General features: G+C 32.4%; 2 long non-coding RNA genes across 2 annotated transcripts; both read left to right on the forward strand.

The window, feature by feature from the left end:
* Positions 1–4,316: 4,316 nt before the first annotated feature.
* Positions 4,317–5,980, forward strand: LOC114287222 (uncharacterized). Its single transcript, XR_003637843.2, has 4 exons — positions 4,317–4,462; positions 4,594–4,652; positions 4,771–4,843; positions 5,627–5,980. It is a non-coding gene; the product is annotated as an uncharacterized LOC114287222 (long non-coding RNA).
* A 1,023-nt stretch (positions 5,981–7,003) lies between these two features.
* On the forward strand, positions 7,004–7,884 carry LOC114313922 (uncharacterized). Its single transcript, XR_014338784.1, has 2 exons — positions 7,004–7,110; positions 7,741–7,884. It is a non-coding gene; the product is annotated as an uncharacterized LOC114313922 (long non-coding RNA).
* Positions 7,885–11,788: the final 3,904 nt, after the last annotated feature.

Genomic DNA, 11,788 nt, shown 5'->3' on the forward strand with positions numbered 1-11,788 from the left:
CAGAACTACTCCAGCCTAAGCACGCTTAACTGGGGAGTTCTAATAGGGATTTCACCACTCGGGAAAAGGCCTTGATGCTATATAAAGGTCTAGGTTTTTACTTTTATAACCCAGGAACTCCCCCTCCATTCCCGATGTGGGACACCGGGACCTTACAAGTTATGATTTTTGTAATATTTAGTTATGATTTATTTTGATATTAGTTATAATTTAATGTTATATTGATTATGTCATTATTCTAGTTATGATTCAAAAAATCCTTGGTTATATGTATGTGTGTTTGGTTTTGACTTCTTTTTTTTATTATTATAGTTATGACTGAAAATGATTATTTGTAACATTTGTGATAATCAACATTTCAAATGTCTTAAATTATATTTGTACTAGTGTAAGGCACAATGAAAATATAAACATCTAAGAAAAAGAAAAGGATAACCCAATGTCTATAGTAATAATTATTTTTTTTGGGTATAAAACATGCATTAAGAATCTTAATCATTAATTTATTCAAGCTGTTGGCAAGATGATAATTAATTATTAATCAATGCTAATGGCCTAATCAGCATGCCAATGAAATTCCTCTCGTTTTTATACACTATTTCATAAAAATGTTTTTTTATCTGATTTATATCTAATCAATTAATTAATTAATTTAATACATCCTCAACATTTAACTAATCATTTAACTAATCATGGGGAACATGGATATATTAAAAACATTGTATGCCACCACGACACATAAGCCAATCTTGTTTGAATAATTTTAGGTATCATTAAAATTTAGAAAAAATTACCCAAAAAAAAACTTAGAATGTAATACTTGTAACAAAATAAATTATAAGTTTTTAATTTTATCAATTTAAATTATAAATTTCTGATTTATTTTCAATCTAAACAATTTTCAAATTTTCAATCTAGACAAAATAAACTATTTGCATATTTTACTAAATAATAAATAATAAATAAATACCATTAGCAATCCAAGCGATTTGTTGATGGAAAGAAGTAGCCATCAGTCTTTTGCGAGATCTGTCTTTCACATATTTTTTTGCCTTCCTATTGAAAAAAATAATAATATATCAACACAATTTAAATAGCACATAAAATAAATAAAGATGTGATAGTGGCCAAAGAAAACCCACCACTATCTCTCTTTCCTTACTCTGTTTCTTTTTAATTTCTTTTCAACAGAGATGAAGAAATGGTCCATGAATTATAAGCAAAAATTTAAATTGGGTTATAGATATAAAATAAAATAAAAATAATGACCCATGAGAGACATGCAAGTTAAAGAAAAAGAGATAAAAAGAAAGTTTTGAAATATTTAAAAAGTGTTGTGCAGTCCAATCCCAAAAGCAACCAAGCTCTTCTTTTCAATAGCCCACACAAATCAATGTTAAGACCCATGCCTGACAACACAAAAAAAAAAAAAAAAAAAATACATATCAGTTTCAGGTTTAGAAACACCAAACCAAATAAATTGAAAGCTGCATAAATAAAAAATGAAAAAGAAACAAAAACAAAAACAAAAAGAAAAAAAAAAGAAAAGAAAAAAAAGAAAAGAGAAACCCAAATACATATCTGTTAGCTATATATTTTGTATAGGCTAATTGCAGCTTAACACATGATACATAAAGTGTAATTTGGGGAGTTAATGCAAGTCTTCAATCAGCGACAGACACGTGGTAGTTCATATTGGTAATGGTGGGTCTGCGTTGCATGGAAACAGTTGTAAAGCGCGAGGTGATGCGGCCCAACGGTTACTCACAATTCAAATTCAAAATCAAGAGGGAAGCCTAACTGTAAGGAAGGCGTCGTGGGAGTAGATAGTTCAGGGCCATAACCAATGATCGTGGAAAGGCATTTCAATGGTTAGAAGTCTACTTCGACAGTTACCATTGGAGAGTATAAATAGAAGAGAAGGCCAACAGAAGAAGGACCCAGACTCAAATCCAAAAACCAGTCATTTACTTCATATTTTTCTTTCCATTCGTTACATTTCTAATTCTTTAATTCCCGTATTGCACTTTATTTTCTAGGAGTAGATTCAAGCGTTCGTTGCTGTAAACCTTTCAAGACTGGGTCATCTCATTGTAAGTTCTTATTTACTTAATGAAATTCAGTTTTTAAACTATTTTGTACCTGTGATCATTTATAAGTTTCTCCTAAACAAGCCACTAATAAAAGTCCTCTTTATTGAGGCTGAAAGAATTTCAACATAATCGTCTGATAATTGGTTGACAATTAAAAATTCTGTAAGGATTTATTGATCCTTGCTAGCACACTTTAAATTAAATAATTAATCTTCGAAAGCCAAAAAAGCCGACAATATCAGTTTAAGGTTTAGAACACAAATCCAACACAAACATATCAGTTTAAGATTTAGAAAATCAAATACAAATCCAAATCTTGGAAACACAAATTCAAATTGGTGTGTCTCTTTTGCTTTGATTCTAAAGGTTTGGTTTTGATTTTCAGAAAATAATTTTCAAAAATTTTTACTTTTTTATTTTCCGTATTTTAATATTTTTAATGAATTTTTTAAATATTTTAAGAAATTCTTTTTAATTTTTAGGCACATTAACATAAATACACTTAAAAAGTATAATATTTGTGAATTTTTTTTTTTAAAAAAAAAATACTAAATACCAAAAAAAATACAAAAAATATGAAAATTCAATACATTAATTGTATTTTTGAATATTTATTAATTTTTTAAAATATTTTTTCACAAATATTTTACTATTTAGATACATCTAAGTATGGTGCATCTAAAAAAGTAAAAAAAAAAATTCTTAAAATTTAAAAATTATTCACTAAAAATAAAAAAAACAAAAAATAAAAAATTTAATTTTTAGAAAACTAAATTTAAAAAATTGAAACCAAACACACAGAGTGATTTTCAATGCTTTATTCCAATGCTTTGGGTCTCTTTTGCTTTGTTTCCAACTTTTTCTATGGTTCTATTGAATGCATACCTAATCACACAAACCCAAACAAAATCTTAGAAACATAAAAGGTTTAGAAAAATAAATATTACAAACACAAATACAAACCAAAACTGAAATCTTAATACACAACCTAATCAACAAAAAAAAAACACACACACACACACACACACAAATCCAATACAATGAAACATTTCAATGAAATGATGAAACATTAAGAACCATCTCTCTTCCTTTTCTCTTTCTCTAAAACCCTCTTACTCTCTCTAGCTCACCCATCACCGTCTCAACCCACACCACCGTCTTTACCGTGGGCCCACCGTCTCCTCTTTCCGATGATGAAGTTCAATCATCGATGCCCACAGCCTCGCCGCCATTATTGGTGTCGTCTCCATCTGAGACCTACTCCGATGAGTGTTGTCTTGTGTCATTGCCGCCTTCTCCCTACGGATCATAGTTAGATATGTGCTTCCTGATCAGAATTAAAGCAGATGTGGAAAGTTGAAACAGATCCGCATTGACTATGATTAGAACTGTTCGTCGTTGGTGTGTATCTGATCTGACTCTTTCGTTGCTCATATCAGTAGGTAGATTTTTGGATTAACAACTCAATTACATTCGTGTCAATAGCTAATACTATTTGATTCGGTTGTTACTTAGTTGATAACTAATCGTCTTTACTAATTCGGTTCTAATTTTTATTTACTCAATCTAATGCACTCATGAGATGCAAATGATCATGAAAACACTTTAAAACCATGCAAATGGAGGGCCCGGAAGGTGGAAAAGAGAAGCAAAAAACATGCCGAGTCCGCCCAAACAGGGCCGCAAGTGCGGGGGTCCCAGCCGCACGTGCGAAACCTTCACCTCACCTACTCCTGCAGGTACATATATTTCAGTATGCTCACTCTACACTACTCTGTTTTCTGCACATGCGGGGCCCCAAGCCACACGTGCAGTTCTAGGTGAACAACATGCCCGAAATTCTGCTCTTTGTGCAGTTCACATGGGTGACAAAACAACTTCATTTCCAAGCAATTCAAGTCCCAAAAACTAGGGCTGGGCATAGGGTCATCCGACCCGCCCAAACCGCCCTACCCGAACCGAACCGCACGCATGTGGGCGGTTTCGCAAACACATTAGGGTAGGGTGCGGTTTGGATTTTATATGAATTTCGGGTTGCGGGCGGGTTGCGGGTTTGAACCGCACCCGCCCAACCCGCCCGCATTTAATTTAATTTAAATTTTTTTTTTTTTTTTTTCTTCCAAACCAAATCTAACCGTCCATATTTCTTTGACTCACCAACTCACTCATATAACAAAACAAAAGGAAAAAAAAAACCCTAATATCTAATCGGCTTCTCCTCCTCCTCACTCACTCACTCTCTCACTCTCTCTCTGAGTCTCATCTCACTCTCTTCCTCAGTCTCTTCTCCTCGGTTCTGCAGTGCAGTGTGCACACACACACCGATCGATCACTCTCCTTCTCAGCCGATCTACTTCATTCATTCACAGGTGAACTCTATTTCTCTCAATCTCTGTCTCTCTCTCTCCCGATCGTTGATTTGTTGTCCGATCGTTGATTTGTTGTGGATGAACGATAGAAAACTGATTTTTTTCATCTCCGACTCCGATCTACTTCACAGGTGATCTCGCAGGTGATCTCTGATTTTTTTTATCATCACACAGCCGATCTGCTTCAAAGGTGAGCTCTCTCTCTCAATCTCTCTCTCTCTCTCTCTCTCGATCGTGGATGAACAACAGAAAAAGAACTGATTTTTTTCATCTATGATTTTTTTTCATCTCCGATCTACTCTTCGCAGGTGATCTCTGATTTTTTTCATCATCGCACAACCGATTTTGAACATTGCACAGCCGATCTACTTCACATCACAGGTGATATCTCATCTCTGATTTTTGGTGGACGAACAGATTTGATTTTTTGTGGACCAAAACAAATCTGATTTTTGTTGTGGACCAACAGATGTGATTTTAATTGTGCCTTACTTGAATCTGTTTTGATCTTAGTTTATTAATTTTTGGAATTCAGATTATTTAATTTTTGGAATCTGTTTGTTTTATTTAAAATCTATTGAATCTGTTTGTTTTTTGGTTAATTTTTGGAATCTGTTTAATTTTTGATTAAATCTGTTTGTTTTTGGAATCTGTTTTTGATTAATTTTTGAAGATTAAAGTTTAAAGTTTATCTTACTATTTATAATTGAATCTGTTGAATCTGTTTTTGATTATTTATAATTGAATCTATTTATAATTGAATAGTAATTGAATCTGTTTTTGATTAATTTTTGATTATCTTATAATTTATGAATCTGTTTATAATTTATCTTACAATTTATCTTAGGGGTTTTTGATTAATTTTTTATTATCTTATAATTTATGAATCTGTTTATAATTGAATCTATTTATCTTACTATTTATGAATCTGTTTATAATTTATCTTACTATTTTTGATTAATTGAATCTGTTTATAATTTATCTTACTATTTATGATTATTTAAAGTTTTGAATCTATTTATAATTGAATCTGTTGAATCTGTTTTTGATTATATAAATCTATTGAATCTGTTTTTGATTAATTTTTGAAGATTAAAGTTTAAATCTATCTTACTATTTATAATTGAAGATTAAAGTTTATATTTTTTCAATTTGTTTGTGTAGGGTTCATCAACCAAATGCATGGAATTGGAATTGGAATTTGTTAAAGTTGAATTGGATGTGATTCATGAAGATGAAGTTTGATATTTTAGAAGTGTTTCAATTTTATTTCATGGGTTTGTATTGAATGAAGTTTAAGTTTGACAATTTTTTTTTTTTAATTGCGTTTTGGTTTTGGATGAATGTAACTTAATGCATTTTTATTTTTTTTTGGCATTTTGGATGAATGTAAGCTAATGAAGAATTATTCTTTTTTTTTTTTTTTTTTTGGGTTAAGAAGGATGAATGTTTAATTTTTAATGTAGGATTTTCTTATTTGGATTATGAATGATGAATGTAGGATAGGATGAATGCAAGTTAATGATAGAATGTAGATTTTGAATGATTTGTTATGTTATGAATTGAATTTGTTGTGTTTTTTATTTTATAAGTTTTTTTTTTATAAGTTTTAGTTCATTAATTATTAATGTTGGTGTATTTTAGAAAATATGAGAAAAAAGGTTCAAAATAAAGATTGACAAAATGGGAGAAAAAAAAGGTTTAAAAATAATTTTTTGGCAAAAAAGTTCAATCCGCAAACCGCCCGCAACCGCCCGCACACCCGCGAACCCTATCCGCACAAACCGCAAACCGCATTGCGGGCGGTTGCGGGTTGATTTTTCCCCAAACCGCATAGATGCGGGCGGGTCCAAACCGAACCGCAAACCGTCCTAAACCGAACCGCGGACACCCCTACCAAAAACAGTCAGGAATACATCAAAGTGAACATATCAAACTTGAAACAAAATTCATGACTACAAATTGAGGCTCAATTCCATGTGAAAAGTTTAAAATTTTATAATGTAAAACAAAAATCAGCATCTATGCAAACATTAGCTCAAATCTTGAAGTTCCATGGAGTTTACCTTGTGACGACCCAGATTTCTAATTATTCTGTACAATTTATACTAATATTATTTAATCTCAGTTCGGAAAATATATATAATTTATTATATATTATTATGTGTAATTTTATAAAATAATATAATTATTAAAAGTTTAGGGGTCAAAATATAAATAATAATAATATAGATAATACAAATAATAATAATAATGGGTGTGGTTTTAAAATAAATAATTAATTTTATATTGGTATATGATAAAGTGTAATTTAATTAGAAATTAAATTATTTATATAATTATATTAAAATATTGGGTCAAATGATAATTATCTTAAATATTTATTTAGGATAAGATTGAATCTATATATATTAATGGCGAATCTGGAGAGAGACGCGTGGCAGGCCGTGGCTTGGTGCCCACGGCTGCCTCTGTATATAAGGGGCGAAGCGCCCAGGAAGAAAAGAAAAAGAAAAGGAAAAGAAAGAAAGAAAGAAAGGAAAGGAAAGGAAAGGAAAGGAAAGGAAAGAGAGGAAAAGAAGAGGGGAATGGTGGAAAGTGAAAGGGTCTTTGAGAGTGAAAAGAAAGAGTAAGGTATTAAGGTTAAGGTGAGTTATATTATACCTTGAGTCTCCAAAATGTATTTTATGTATGTTTTGACTTACCAAAATCTATTTTATAAAAGTTATATTTTATTAGTATATTAATAAAAGTTATGTTTTATAAAGGTTTCAGTTACGTGGTTTTATTTCTGAACCCTATTTGCTTAAAAGGAAACTCATGGATATGTCTGTTTTACTTTTAAAGAATATGTGGCTATGACCTTATATGAAAATATGTTTTGTAAGTACCACCACGGGAGTCCCATGCCTTGGGGGACTTAAATAACCATTGGCTTAGTGAGTCCCATGCCTTGGGGGACTTAAATAACCATGGGCTTAGTGATTGACCATTTTGTGGTCCAGTGTTTGTCGTGGATCCATTGACCAGTGTAGTGCTTGGCACTTAGTGATGTACCGTGGTTATGGCTGTATAGTGATTTTCGTATTACATATTATATGTCAAATGATCTGAAGTATATATCAAATGATTTCATGTATACGTCAAATGATTTTCGTGTTATATGTATCAAGCTCTTTTTGGCCTAACTAATTATCCATGGTGAATTTTATGCCTTATACTCTTAGTATAATATTTCTCACTCTGCCATGAGCTTATAGTTTTTTTACCACTTTCAGGTGACATGTCGGGACCAGCGTGTGGAGTAGGCACGAAACACTTTTATTGATGTATTTTTTTTATGTAAAAATCGGCCTTTTTGGTCAATACCTTTTGTAATAAAAATAGAAACTCCAATGATTATTTTAGTACCCTTATTTAAATATTTCTTCCGCTTGCGTTTATTAAATTGTTTAAAGATTTGGCCGGAGGTAACCACGGTTACTGGCCATCACGGTGCCTAACCCTTGGGTACGGGGAGCGGGTCGTGACATACCTCCTCAAGTTTCAAAACTCATGCAAAAAGCTCAAGACATGATCATGAAGTGCAAGAATTATGCCATACATGTAGAATTAAGGGTTAATTCATTCTTTACTTTCATAAGAAGCCATGCATGTAAGTAACCTCTCATTACATGAACTAAACTTTCAATTAAACCTATATTTTCTTGGCCAAACTTGAATTCCATTAGTTTTGAGCACAAATCAACAAAAACATGAGGTTAAATAGGGGAATTCTTACCTAAAATGAGTGAATTGTGAAGGGTAGAGGGAAGTTACAATGGTTTTTTCAACTTCTCTTTCACTATCTTTTTCTTCCCTTATTTCCTTATGTCAAGCCCTCACTCTCCAAGTCTCTCCTTCTCTCTCTACGTGTATAGTGTGAAACTATCCAACAAGACCCACTAGCTCTCTCTTCTAAATTCATTTGATGAGTATGAAAAACACTATGCTCAAATTAATTAGACCAATAAATTAAGCAAAATCACCTAAGGCTAAGAAATTAATTAAAGTCAATTTGACTCAAAGTAAATTAATCTCATCATCTTAAAATCTTAATTAAACTAAATTAAATTATACTAATGTGAATTAGGGTCTAAATCCTATCCAATTTTCTTAATTCTAACTTGTTAAAATTAGCGAATTAGACAGGTTTATTTTGTTCCTTTATATATATGTTTACAATAACACTACAATACCAATCAATGCAAGCATATATCATATTGCACATAATTCACATAACACATAATCACATAATTAGCAATAAACATATAATTAATTTAATCAATTTGCTTAATTAAGAAGGCGGTTGTCACAACAGCCTCTCTCCACAATGGAGCTTTAGGACTTGATATTGCTTCCTTGAAGTTTTGAGGCTCATTTTCTAACAGGTATGTCAGAAAATCTGGACCAAATGATTTAAAGATCCTAGCCCTCTTGCTATGTCTAGGTTCATCTGCTTCATTATCATTGTGGTCTTTACTGCTATCCATAGCAATATCAAAAGTTCTTTTATTTGAACTTTTCTCATCAGTTTCCTTGCAAGGAAAAATGTGTTCAAAAAACGACGCATTCCTAGACTTAATAATAGTGTTTACATGCATATTAGGATTTTCATATCTATGAACTAAAAATCTGTATGCACTACTATTATTTGCATAACCAATGAACACACAATCAATAGTTTTTGGTCCTATCTTAGTCGTTTTGGGACTAGGGACTGCCACCTTGGCCAAACACTCCCACACTTTGAGGTAATTGTAGGTAGGTCGTCGACCTTTCCATAATTCATAAGGTGTTTGATTGAGTTTCTTGTGGGGTACCCTGTCAAGGATAAAATTAACAGACAAAATCGCCTCCCCCCACAAGTTCTGAGGTAACCATGAACTAATCAACATGATATTCATCATCTCTTTAAGAGTTCGATTCTTTCTCTCAGTAACTCCATTTGACTAAAGAGAATAGGGTGCAGTGGTTTTGTGAATGATACCATGTTCAGAACAAAATTTCTCAAATTGTACATTATACTCACGACCTCTGTCACTCCTCACTATCTTAATAGTTTTGCCAAGTTGATTTTCAACTTCAAGTTTATATTGCCTTAAAGTTTCTAGGGCTTCCTCTTTACTTCTCAATAAGTAAACATAGCAATATCGAGTGCAATCATCAATAAAAGTAATAAAGGACTTCTTACCTCCTCTAGTTTGAAAAAATTTTAAATCATAGATATCTGTATGAATTAAACTTAGAGGTTCAATACTTTTTTCTACTTTATTAAATGATGGCTTAGTGAATTTTGCCTCAACACAAATCTCATAATTATGATTAGGATCAAACTCTAAGTTTGGTAAACATTCTAAAGCAACAAGTCTACGCAATGAATTAAAATTAACATGTTCTAATCTACCATGCCATAAAAAAGAAGACTCAGCAATATAAACAGAAGATGTGTTCTTATTATTAATAGCCAAATTAGGTACAAAAGTATTTATATTGAGCTTAAAAAGCCCATCACTCATATAACCTCGCCCCGCATACATGCGACTCTTGGAGAGTACAACCTTGTCAGATTCAAAGACTAATTTAAACCCATTCTTAATCAACAATGACCCAAAAATCAATTTTTTACGAATTTCTGGCACATGGAGTACATTGTTAAGAGTGAGTTCTTTTCCCGAGGTCATTTTTAGCATGATCTTTCCTTGTCCTTTCATAGTTAAAAGGAGGAGTTTCCCATAAAAAGTTGTTCCCCACATTCCACCACTTTGTAGGTTATGAGCATCTTCTTATCTGCATAGATATGGCGGGTTGCTCCAGTACCCATCCACCACTCCTTGGGATTGCCTACCAAATTTGCTTCAGAGACTACTGCAACAAGATTGATGTCTGCCACTCCATCGGAAAGATAAAAATCCTCGGCTATGTTGGCTTGTGCTGGCTTTTTGCTCGAACTCCCCCCGTTCTTGCGAACGTAACAATCCTTAGCGCGATGCCCATCTTTGCCGCACACAAAACACTTGCCTTTGAACCTCTTATTGAACCCATTGTTGATACATTTATTGATCTTACTAGTGGATCCTTGTTTGGGTCCACTGCCATCATGCTTCCGCTTCTTGTTATTGAACTTTGACCCTTACCTATGTTCCACAACATTTTCTTTAGCTTGCATGACGTGGTCTTCTTGTCGGAACCACGGTTGTCCTCCTCAATTTGAAGGCGCACTATTAGTTCCTCCAATTTCATCTCCTTGTGCTTATGCGTCAGATAATTCTTGAATTCTTTCTAGGATGGTGGCAATTTTTCAATGATTGCCGCTACTTGGAAAGATTCACTAAGATCCATCCATTCCACATGTATGTCATAGAGAATTAGTTGGAGACCTTGAACTTGGCTAATAACCATCTTGAAATCCATCATTTTAAAATCCAGAAAACGGCCAACAACAAATTTCTTTGTACTAGCGTCCTCTGTCTTATACTTATGATCTAAAGATTTGCACATTTATTTAGCAATGATTTTGACACTATACACATTGTACAATGTATTATCCAACCCATTGAGGATATAATTCCGACACAAAAAATCACCATGTTTCCATGTATCGACTGCGGCAACCACTTGCCGGTCAGTTTCTCCCATTGTTCAGTGCCGGTGCCTTTTCATGAGTGGTGAGCCAAATTCAATGTTGTAAGATAAAACATCATTTTTTGTTGCCATCTTTTAAAATCATTTCCATTGAATTTTTATGGCTTTTCCCCATGATTGAGTGGTACTGCTGGAGTCACCACTGGCACAACAGGTATGGGAGTCGGAGTAATAACAATCTCAGTACTGTTAGTTGTCATATTTCTGACGAAATAAAAATGAACCAATCACAAATTTATACACAAAAGAAATTACACACAAAATATACAGAAAAATATTTTGTAACAAAATTCTAATGATAAACAATATATTACTACTACGTTATCAAAGAAATCATTAAACAGTATATTACTACTATTTAAGAAATTAAACAGCATATAATTACTATTTAATTTTCGAAAATAAAATATTCGTTTGTCTAAGAGAAAAATAAAAATCGAAAATCTACTTTAAGATTGTTTTACCCACAGTGGTGTGTGTGTATGTGTAAATTGAATGTATAAATTTAATAAATAATAAAATAAAATAATTCATAAAATAATTATATAAATTATTTTTCGAATTAAATGCTTACAGAAATTAATGTCGAGGCTTGTGTTGGACACAATCTCCTTAAAGTAGATTTCTCCCTCACTCTGATGC

Source organism: Camellia sinensis, chromosome 8 (genome assembly GCF_055761805.1).
Source record: "Camellia sinensis isolate YWXY chromosome 8, ASM5576180v1, whole genome shotgun sequence".
NCBI lineage: Eukaryota > Viridiplantae > Streptophyta > Magnoliopsida > Ericales > Theaceae > Camellia > Camellia sinensis.